The 12,224-nt window shown below is 41.1% G+C and overlaps 1 protein-coding gene across 7 annotated transcripts in view; it reads right to left on the bottom strand.

The window, feature by feature from the left end:
- OSBPL3 (oxysterol binding protein like 3) overlaps window positions 1-12,224 on the bottom strand; it is a 197,798-nt gene that overhangs the window by 122,586 nt on the left and 62,988 nt on the right. For 3 of the 7 annotated variants that reach the window (XM_082471756.1, XM_082471753.1, XM_082471752.1), the window contains one exon: window positions 4,684-4,734. The exons of the other annotated variants lie outside the window; for them this stretch is intronic. The gene's annotated coding sequence lies outside the window, so the exon portion shown is untranslated. The remainder of the gene's footprint in view (window positions 1-4,683; window positions 4,735-12,224) is intronic. 7 annotated transcript variants of the gene reach the window in all.

A 12,224-nucleotide genomic window follows, 5' to 3' on the forward strand; every position in this document is an offset into this window, starting at 1 on the left:
CAAAATGAAAATAAAACAAAGGACAAACATCTGATATCAGGGGAGGGTTGCTGGGCAAAAGAGTCAGACTGTTTATTACATTGTTACAGCTTGCCCAACCCATTCTCACTCCCAGGCCCTCAGAGGTTTTCATCTCTCCTCTGAATTTAGAGAACTAATCCTCTTTGGATAAAGAATAACTTTTCAGCAGACTAGCCATTTTTTCCTTTTGTTAAATTCAAGCAAGATCAAATAGGATATTTTACTTTTAAACCTATGTTTAGCTTGAGCTCAGTCTTAGACAATTATTTCTGCCCCTCATTTATCCCTCTCTCCCTCTATGCATCCCTCCCATTATATGTACAGAGCCAAGCCTGAAATTAATGTTAATATTGGTTATTTTATGGTTGAGATTTCTGGGTAATATTTTAATTTCTCCTTTGAGCTTTTTGTTTGTTTGTTTTGCTTGATCTTTAAAAGTAAGGAACACATATCATTGAAATAAATGTAAAATAGTAATTACTTTTCTGATTTGTATGGTTCACTTTCCTAAAATGGTCACCTGATCTGTGCTTCTCTTATTTCCCTGACACTCACCAATCTCAGATTCTGACTCAAATACCCTCACCAGTCCTCTTCATCCTCTGACCCTCCTTTCTCTGGTTGTGCTTCAGTTTTTAGAGGAACACTATGCTTCAACATGAGAGAACGGTCCTTTGTCTTACCTCCCCACAGTCGTCAGGCCCCACAGTTCTTGGGCCTCCCAAGAACATGGAAAATGTAGATTAGAAAAAACAGCAGGTCTGGGGTCTTTTAACTGGAGGTGTGAACGGAAACTATTGACACTGGGAATCCCAACTGTGCTGCTGTTACACATCAGTGGTGACACACCAACACACACAAACTGGATTTACTGGAAGTGAAGGCGGTTATACCACTGAGACCTCTTCCAATACCTAGACAGGTTCTTTCTTTTCTTTTCTTTTCTTTCTTTCTCTTTCTCTCTTTCTCTCCTTTCTTCCTTCCTTTTCTCTTTCTTTCCTTCTTTCCTTTCTTTCCTTCTTTCTTTCTTCCTTTCTCTTTCTCTTTCCTTCCTTCTTCCCTCCCTCCCTCCCTTCCTTCTTATCTATCATACATCCTTCTCTCTCTCTTTCTATTTCTCTCACTCTCTCACACACACTCTCTCTCCTTCTCGTTCTCTCTCTGCGCCCCCCCCCTTAAAAGAAACCCTTCCTCCCCTTAAAGGAAAGTCAAATAAACAAAGTCTATTAGGTGACTTGGAGGAAGAAGGAGGGAGGGTGTTTAAGTTGAGGGAGGGAAGATGGTAGAGCCATTAGGAGTATAGAATAGCTGCATCCACATTTGTAATTGGACACAGTCTGCTCTACCACAGAACTCCAAGAATGCACTCCAGGCATGACAAGCTCATCTGACAACTCAGAACAAGGTAGCTGCTCACGTTTTGTTTACTCCATAGCAAAAGTCAGTGGTCTTGTTTGGTTTGGGTCCTCCTCCTCCTGCCTCTTCCTGGCCTCTATCTTTTAAAAGGTGCATCAGAGCAAAAGCTGCAGAAATCAAATTTTACCAGTTCAACAGATCACGGATTATTAGGTACCACACAGACCAAGCTAAACAAGTAACATATTAAAAAAAAGTCAGATCCTGGAAGGTAGGGTATAAGTTATCTATACATATATGCAATGTTTCAGGAGTTTGATTTTAGCTTCTAATTTAAGCTTTCACTTTTTTGACAAGTGAGACAACAGACACAGTCAGCTTCTATGTAATATAAAAGCAGTCATGACCCTTCCTAGAAACAGCAGCTCAAAAAGACTAAGAAATCAAATTTCAGGACTGAAAAATAAAGTTGTTATCCTGGGTCATAATTATTCAAAATGTGCTCTGCCAAATAACAGTCTCACAGGGCTGTCTGTGGGAGAAAAAGCAGGTCCTCACAGACCGGTCCCCTTGGGAAATACTGCTCCTATATTCCCTCTTGAAGACACAGTGTAATATGTATTGGCACATTGAAGGTTCTGAGAGGTCCTGCAGTTAAAACAAGCAAACTACAATAAAAGCCAAATGGGTTAACTTTGTTCAACCCATTCCAAACCTTTCTATGGTATCTATTCTCTGAGGTAATACTTTGACATTCCTTCAGCCTGATGATCCAGTCTAGCTTGAAAGCTCAATTATCCTATGAATCCATGAAATGAACTGAACTCTTAACCTTTAAAGGCTGGTTTATCTGTCACACAGATAATAGCCTAACACACACAGGCACCATTTCTTGGCTATGAATCAGGCTCATAACAGCCAGTAGTAACATTTGGATATCCTTTGCTTAAAGTTTCATGTCTAGACTTGAGAGGTCTAGAGAATCACGAAAAACCATGATTGTTGCATAAAAACCATAAGCAATGTTCAGAGACTGGGAACATGCTTCCCTATTTGACCCAATCCTCCCTAAAAGTCCCTCCATGGTCTCTCATTATCACTTAATCGTCCTCCAAACCCAACTTCCCCACTCCCCTTCCTCCTTGCTTTCTGTAGTTTACTACTCAGACTCGATGCTTCCCATTTCAGTCTGAAATTACCCTGAAGAAAAAACATCTGCATAGGAAGTCCAACATCATTTGGAGGAAAGAAGTACCACGCCAGGGAATGACATTCTCGGTTAACTGGACAAAGTGCTCAAAGAAATCTTGCGGAAAAGATCTCAGAAATTACTCACACAACTGTTGTGCAGGACTACCTAAACACGTAGCTCCTAGCAATGTGTGCTATATTTACCCAAGTACACAAGAAATGGGATCAACATTTAGTATTCACTTAACAGATGTTTATTCATCACTTACTATTGGTCAGGCACAATTCTAGGCATTGGAGATAAAGCAGTGAAGAAAGTCGAAAACACTACACTAGAAACAACACCACAGAACAGACTAGCAAATTCAGTAATACCAATGCATATGATGACTTCGGGGAAAACAATTTCTAAATGGAAGAAGGCGGACTTTAAGAATTCAGAACCATCTTACAAGGTACAAGGTAAGTTTTTGCATCCATGAGGATGTGGGAAAGGCAACAGATATTTATTTTCTATCTATCACTTCTCAGGCATCATGCTAGATACTTTTATAAATGTTACATTTTTTAATTCTCAGGACTATCCTTTGACTTAGGTCCTAAGCTTTATATTACAGTTAGCAAAATGAGACAGAGCTAGTGGTCAAACTTTTGTAATCTGTCTGACTCCAAATCCATACCTTTTATACAAGAATAGTGAGGTTAGACCTGAAACTGAATTCATGGCTACTTCAAAGTTACATTTCTAATGTGACTTCATGATGGCAGAGAAAAGATATCTCAAAGTACGGGAGGTAGAAGAGTAAATATCAACATCACACCAAAAAATTATCTTCACAAATTTGTTGAACTCACACCTCCCAATTTTAAAACTAACTACAAAGCTACAGGAATCAAGACAGTGTTTACTGGCAGAAAGATAAACATATAGCTAAAAGGAGGGAAGTAAGAATGCAGAAATTAAACTCTCACTCTTATGGTCAACTCATTTTGACAAAGGTACCAAGACGATTCAATGGGGGAAAGAAGAGTCTTTTCAACAAATGGTGCTGGGAAAAGGAGATATTCACATGCAAAAGGATGAAGTTGGACCCTACTTCATACTACATACAAAAATTCACCCAAAATTGACCAAAGTCCTAAATGTAAAAGCTAAGACTATGAAACCTTTAAAAGAAAACACAGGGGTAAATTTTCCTGATCTTGGATTAAGTCAGAGTCTCAGATATAACACCTAAAGCAAAAGCAATAAAGAAAAAAAAAATAGTAAGTTGGACTTTATTACAATTAAAAACTTTTATGCTTCAAAGGATAAAATCAAGAGTATGAAAAGACAAGCCAAGAACAGGAGAAAATACTTGCAAATCATATAGTTGATATGGGTCTATTATTTACAGAAATAATTCTTACAACCCAACAATGAAAAAATAACCCAATTTTTTAAGCGGGCAAAGAACTTGAATAGACATTTCTCCAAGGAAGACATACAAGTGGTCAATAAGCAGATGAAAAAACATGCTTAAACATCATTAACCATGAAAGAAATGCAAACCAAAATTACAAAAAAAAAAAAAAGAGAGAGAGAGAAGCAAACAAAAAGGCAGAGAATAACAATGGTTAGCAAGGATGTTGAGAAATTGAAACTCTCATGCTCTTTGGTGGCTATGCATACTTTGGAAAACAGTCTGGCAGTTCCTCAAAATATTAAACACAGTTACCATATGAGGCAGCAATACCACTCCTAGGTATATACCCAAGAAACTTGAAGATGTATGTCCACACAAAAACTTGCACAAGAATATTCATAGCAGCAGAATTCATGATAGTTAAAAGGTAGAAAACCCCAAAATATCTATCAACTGATAAATGGATAAACAAAAATAAAATACCTATATGGTATGGACTGATTGTGTAGTCCCAGAATTCATATATTGAAGCCTAATCCCCAGTGTGATGGTATTTGGAGATGGGGCCACTGGGAGGTAAGTAAGTCATGAGGGTGGAGCCCTCATGAATGGGATTAGTGGCTTTTGGCTTGCTTCCTGTCTCTGCTCTCAGCCATGTGAGGATACAACAAGAAGACAGCCACCTACAAACCAGGAAGGGGGTGCTCACCAGACAGTGGATCTGCAGGCACCTGGTCCTTGGGCCTCCCAGCCTCTAGAACTGTAAGAAATAAATGTTTGCTGTTTAAGTCACCCAATCTATGGTTAATTTCTTATAGCAGCCTGGACTAAGATACCATACAATGAAATATTATTCAGCTACAAAAGGGAATGAAACATTGAGTCAAGCTACAATGTGGGTGAACCTTGAAAACATTATGCTAGGGACTTCCCTGGTGGTCCAGTGGTTAAGACTCTGAGCTTCCAATGCAGGGGGCTCAGGTTTGATCCCTGGTTGGGGAACTAAGATCCTACATGCTATGCAGTACGACCAAAAATAAGAAAAAGAAAATATTATGCTAAGTGAAGGAAGCCAGATAAAAAAGGCCACATATTGTATGACTCCATTTACATGAAATGCCCAGAATAAGCAAATCTATAAAGACAGGAAGTAGATAAGTATTTGCCAGCGCTTGGGATCTGTTTTGGGGATGATGGAAATGTTCTGGAACTAATGCCAGTTGCACGACTTTGTGAATGTACTAAAAAATCTATCACTGACTTATATACTCTGGATTCTACATATAAGTGATATCATATGATATTTGTCTTTCTCTGTCTGGCTTACTTCACTTAGTATGATAAACTTATATACTCTAAAAGGGTGAATTTTGTGGTATGTGAATAATATATCAATAAAAAATATCTTACCCTCCCAAAAATAATCTTTGAATCAAATAGAATCTGATATTAGTTATGTAGTTTCTCCCACAAAAACCACTGGCATTGAGGTGAATCTACTTTTGCTGAATCAGATATGTAACACTGGGATCTAGTCTTAAGATTCAAAAAATAAAGGACTATTCTGTGCATTGAAAGATAAATAAACTTCAATAGGAAAGTTCTGAGAACTCCACCATGACTAAAATAGCATACTCAATTGAAAACAAATGAACAAAATTATATCAACATGGGAGCTTATAACTTCAGATTGGGCTCTATGAAGTCTTCAGAATCCATATGCTCTAGTGACCTCATGGAAAGGAAAGAATGAAACAGCAAGTCAAAGGTCAAAGTCAACTCCAACACATGGAAACACCAATATGAATTATGTCAAGACTTGTCAATCCTGGCTGCCACATTAGTCATCCTAGAACTCACAAATAGATTGTGGAGACTCCTCATTTGAGAGGCTGTTGACAATCATATCCAAAGATGAAACATGGGTCCTCCAAGATCTCAAAGGCTTTCTTCTATCGTGGTAGGCAGTACTGGCTTAGGTCACTGAGGGCCTATTTACAAGCAATCAGGGGTCTAATTAAAACCCTAACAGAATGACTAAAAGCCAAATCTGGACATGATGTTAAAATGATGACCTTCAAGCTCAAATCTGGATGTGACATTAAACTGACCTTGAAGCTCCAAAACAGTTGGTTGATCTTTGATCTGTATGCTTGCTTTACATTTAGCAATGACTCAGGCCCACATTAAAAAAAAAAAAAGTTACTACATCTCTAATTCTCAGAAATACCACCATGTAGGTTAAAATAGATATGCACGTGTACACACATACTCACACAGACCAACCCATCACAAGTCAAAAGAACCACCCAAGCTAATGAAAAGCCTGCAATTCATTGTCTGCAGTCAAAAGAGCAAGATAGATGGAGCAATCACAGATAATTCCAAATTTTGAGAGGTTATATTCCCAAGAGGTAGTTATAAATCAGCTGTTTGAAACTTGAAACACATTTTCTCATAGAAATCTGTTAGCTTGTGGTCACATACCCAGGTGAGACCAGGGAGACCAATGCAATGCATGTGAAGCAGAAAGTTGATGGCACTTCCTAGAGGGGGAAAATGTCTTCCAAGTTCAACTCCTAACGTAGCTCAATAGTGGCAGTGCCCCGGCTGCAGCATGGGGAAATAGGGTGCACACTCTCTGGTCTTGTCCTTCCCCAGATATCCTAAACTGGTGAACAAACAGGCCCTGGGCCACATGGGAAACCCACCCCACTCCCATTCAGACACATGAATCCCTCACAGGGGATCTCTCTGTGACTGCGAGGGCCTGTGGCTTTTTGCTGCTCTCCCAAAGTTTTAATTTCAGTAAGCGTCTGCTTATCCAGAAGTGAAAGCAAACAAGACTTCTCATTACAGAACTTTTTAAAATATTTTTTTGTTGAAATACAATATGCATACAGAAAGTCAAATTACTGGATTTTTTAAAAAATATATTTCATAGGGAAGATACATGAAAAGTAGTGACTTTCAGCAACTTCTCAATGTCTCTTGTGGTCAATACAAATTCTGTTTTTCATCACCCTTGTGTCCTACACCCAGCACGGAGGCTGTACATAGTGGGCACCTCAAAGATGTGTGGGATCTCTGTACCTTTAAGTTCATTAGTATTGTGGATGTAATTTATTTTAAAAAATAACTTAGAATAACTTACATACACTGTGATAGTGACCTTGAGCGATTTGCCTCTTTGTGCCTCAATTTCCTTAACCAGGGAATCATTCTCGCCCAGGGAATTGTGTGGCTGAGTGACCAGGGTAGGAAGGAAATTAAATTTTCAGTGGATACCTTGGTGCCTTCAGAATGTGGTTTCACAAATACATATCACCCATTAAACAATCGAAGAAACGGAATGCATTATGTGAGTCACCATTACAGTAAACCCCAGATGAGAGCTGGGAGTGTGTAATAACTCGGGACGCCCTCCCTAGCCCCTCTCTCGCCATCTCCCTGTCCCCCTCCTCCGGCCCTCCTCAGACTTACACTGAGCTACTGGCTCAGGCCCCATCCTCAGTCTGACCTCATTCTAGTCTGACCACCTGGTTCTGATTCACAGCCTTGCTGTCAACCCTGCTATTTGTGCTTCATTCCCCAGTCCTGCTTCAGAATTTCAGGTCAAGGATCTCGGTTCCTCCTCTAACAACCGGCCACACTCTCACTGACCCAGAGCTTCGTGGGTGAGAGTGACAGATCATCCTCTTTACAGAAAACCACAGGGCTAATTCTGAATTCAAAGTTCCCTTATTACCTTAGGGTCAGTACAGAAAAGGGGGTGGGGTGGGGAAGGAAGGGTTGAGTGACAGTTTGAGAACCAGAAGAAAAGAAAAAGCAAACATGTAAGTGTGACCATCAGGATACTCTGCAGTATTTCGCCACACCCCCTTCACACACACAGTATCAGAGAGGGACCAATTAAGCCGATTCTTCACTTTAGGGACAGCAAATACATTCCTAGAAGATAGTTTCTGTCAATCGTGATAGATTATCTATCAAGAGAGGGTCTTCACTAATCTCACTCCTTTCTTTAATAGGCCCACAAAAGAACACAGGGCACACTTGCAGGAGGCAGCTCATCATGTCTGGGGGGTCAGGACTACAGTCTTAGTACAGGCACTTACAACAGGGCTCCTCTCCTCAGCACCCTTCTCTCTGAGAACCAGCCTCGCCCCGTGCCCCGCCCCTCCCTGGCCACTGGGATGACCCACACCAAGGGCAGCCACTGAACTGACCAAGCTGAGCCAACCAGATTCTCTCTGTCCAGAATTCATAAGTAGACACAGGGACCAAGGCAGCCTCTGATGGCCACTGAACTTAAAGACAAGTGGGACCGCTGGGGACAGGGGTTGGGGGGCTGGGGGGAGGTGCTATTTTTCACCAGGTGCTGGGAAAGCAGAGATGAGAGGGAAAAAGCAGGGAAAGCAGGATGGCAGGGCCTGCAGACAGAGAGAGGGACTGACAGACGAGCAGAGACAGGCAGACCAGAGACACAGAGAAAGGCAGAGTGAGACACACAGGAAGACAGACAGACAACACACACATGCAGTGAGACAGAGCCAGAAGCAAAGTAACAGATGCACAAAGAGAGACAAATCAGATGGGGAGGCCAACGGGGATGGGCGGCCTGGTGGGGAGAATGGAGGACCGGATGGATCTCTGCCGTGTCTGAGGCCCTGCCAAGTTCCAGCTGTGCCTCCATCTTCCTGCCCAAGGGCTCTGTGAGCTACCCCTGCATCAGTCCAATAAAATCCCCCCTTTCCTGATCCAGTTTGAAACACTATTTTTCACATATGAAATAAGAAAGTAATTTTGAGTATCAAAACCCAATGAGAGGGGCTTCCCTGGTGGCGCAGTGGTTGAGAATCTCCCTCCCAATGCAGGGGACACGGGTTCAAGCCCTGGTCTGGGAAGATCCCACATGCCGTGGAGCAACTAGGCCCGTGAGCCACAACTACTGAGCCTGCGCGTCTGGAGCCTGTGCTCCGCAACAAGAGAGGCCGCGATAGTGAGAGGCCGCGCACCGCGATGAAGAGTGGCCCCCGCTTGCCGCAACTAGAGAAAGCCCTCGCACAGAAACGAAGACCCAACACAGCCATAAATCAATTAATTAATTAATTGAAAAAAAAAAACCCAATGAGAGGAGGGATTGACAGATTTTGACACATATTGCTGATAGCGATATAAATTAAAAAAAATGTTTGGGAAACCTATTTAATGACTGTTATCAAAATGCTATAAAATAGTCTTACCCTATTATGAATCTTACTCAAGATTCATAATAGGGGAAAAGTGGATACAACCTTAATGTCCAACATTAGAGGATAAGTTGAGCAAATTGGGACTAGAATATATTATTTTATATAATGAATAATATTGTTTCTAAAGATATTTGTGAAGAATATAACATGTAAATTATTCGTGTTTAAGGAAAAATACTAAATATAAAAGTGCACAGAACTATGTAAAAATGCATATTGAAAATAAAAATCACAGGAAATGCTCAAAGAGATAATAGGGGCTACATTTGGATGGCAAATCAAAGGGGGTTTTCCCCTCTCTTTTGCTTATTAATTTTCTGTACTTTCAACATTTTTATAATGAGAATATATTCAAGATGATATATTTAATCACTTAAAATCAAATGGTAGGGGGAGTAGTTAAGAGTCTACCCCTTACACTTTTGTACTTGTTCTTCTCGAGTTGTAACTTTCCCATTACTGTAGTATCCAGTATGGATTCCTACACAGAATTGCCAACTTGAAGAACCAAGGTCACCCAGTTAAGCTCCTTGCTAATATTGTCACTCTGACATTAATTTCCTAACATTTCCTCAGTGCCTGCCTACCTTGTGTCAGGCTGGCTTTAACAGGTGTGGATACTCTGCTGAGCAACTTATGACTTTCTGAGGCAGCCAATTCCATTTTTAAATGTTCTGATGATGTCAATGATCTCCAGCTTAATCAGCTGCCCCAAGGCCTATCTGAGCATTCACCAACCTGATGGTGGTCAGAAGACTGTTCCATGTCCAAAAAAGATCCCCCTTCTCCCGGGATATTTAGATCTATGTCTGTGCTGCTCAAGGTTCTGCTTCGGAATCATATTTGTCCTGTCGCAGGCTGGTTGGTTGTTTCCTTTCTTTAGGGATGATACAAATCAGCTATATAGATTCTCTTTCTCACTTCTTTTTTATGTGCATATGTATGTATATGCAAAGGGACAAGGGAGGGGGCATAAAAATTTATCACTTTTATATATGTCTTCGGATATTTATAACATAAGAACACAGTGAACCCATACATATAATGAATGTTCAAAAAATGTTATTAAAGATTACTAAATGGCATGAATACAGAGTGTGGTGTTTTAAGTTCCATATATATGAACACAGGAACCAACAGCTGAATCAGAAATTATCCTGGTAGGCCTTTCACTGACCTATGGCTACCATAACAAACTCCCCTCGGTTTCCCCTTTTAACATAAACCCCAGAAGCATGTGGAGAAGGTGAGGTCGGTATATTTACCTGACTTTGTTATTTGCCGTCTGGACCTTGGAACACTAGGAAGGATGTCCACCTATAGTAATATGTGGTCAGACACCTTTCCAAGAACAGAAGAAATAGTTCAATTCCAGCCCAAATACTCTAAGACCCAAGATGGTTTCCACATCTCTCCTGGCCGGGCCTCTCAATTCATAACAAAAACTTTCTTCCTTCCAAATGGCCAGTAGGCAGGCCTGCTTCAAGGGAGAGGTACTGAATGTCTCAAATGAGTTCTACAAGGATGGCTTTCCTTCCAAGTTAAACTCCTGAGGAAGACATTCCTCCCTGCAAGAGCGATCTCCAGCTTCTCAGAGCTACAAATGCACTCAGGGTCCCCATTCAGATGGGAACGTATCACTGCCTTTCTCTTTCACTGTTTGTAGCAAACAGTATCACTGGGTTACATCCAGGAGGAGAAAAGCGGGAAGAGAGGTGGGTTTCTCCTAACGGTGTGTTTAAGTCAGGCTTCCTCCTTTACACTTTACTGTGGTTAGAGCTCAGAGAGCTGGCTCGGTGGACAAGTCCAACTTCACAGCCATTACTGTACCCATCTTTGTGACATGGAAAGGTTGAGTAGAATAACTGTTTTGGTTTCCGTGGATCACTTTTAAGACAGGATGGCAGAGCTGGAGTTAGAAAGATAAAAAGCTTATTCTGTTTCATTAAAGTGATCCTTAAATAGCTGTGGAGGGAAACCTTATCAGCCCTCAGTTTTGCACTTGTGTGACGAAGAGGAAGACACAATTACTAGATGTGCTCCTATCACAGGGATTGGTATGCAGTGGTAACTAGAACCTATTATTTCTTTGTATCTAGAACAATTACCCCCTAAGTGTGATCTGAATTGAGGAAAATGATAGCGACCTATCTGCAGCTACAGAAGCAGTGGACAACAGTTCATAAAAAGCTCTGTAGCCTGCAGTTTGAACAAGTCAGGTCATGTCATGCCCCTGTTCAAATTTTTTCAGTGTTCACTCATTACCTACAAATAATAGATGTCTGGCTGCAAAGCAGAATCATCCACAGATTTATTTCATTTCATTTCATTTCATTTTAGGCTGTGGCACCGCACGCAGCTTGTGGGATCTCAGTTCCCTGACCAGGGATTGAACCCAGGTCACAGCAGTGAAAGCCTGGAATCCTAACCACTGGACCACGCAGGGAAGTCCCATCCATGGATATTTTAAAGAAAAATGCACACTCACGTCCTCTTCCTGAAGATGGCAATTCAACCGTCCTGGGATCTAGGTAAGAACGTTTTTTTTAAATCCTTCCAGACGACTAAAATGCACAGGATTGAGAACTACCGACTTACAAAAGGAAGTCTCAGGTCTTCTGTGCTACACACGAGCCTTGATTCCCGTAACTATCCACCTCACATTTCACCTTCCGGCAACACTAATCCACTTGCAGTTCCCCACACACCGCCCCTGAGCCTTTGCAGCAGCCGCCCTGCCCCCAATGTACACATGGCAGAGTAGTCCCCCTTGAGGTTGCAGCTCCAATGACGCTTTCTATCCACTCCTCCCTAACATTCCCAGACACACAAAAGAAAAAGAGAAAGGAGTATCAGCACACTACTACAGAAAATCATCAAATCACAAAGGAAGCGAGCAAGAGAAGAAAAAAAGGAACAAAGGAATTACAGAACAGCCAGAAAAGAATTAACAAACTGGCAATAAGTACATACCTATCGACAATTATTTTGAATG

The sequence above is a fragment of the Balaenoptera physalus genome (assembly GCF_965194825.1).
Source record: "Balaenoptera physalus genome assembly, chromosome: 8".
Lineage (NCBI taxonomy): Eukaryota > Metazoa > Chordata > Mammalia > Artiodactyla > Balaenopteridae > Balaenoptera > Balaenoptera physalus.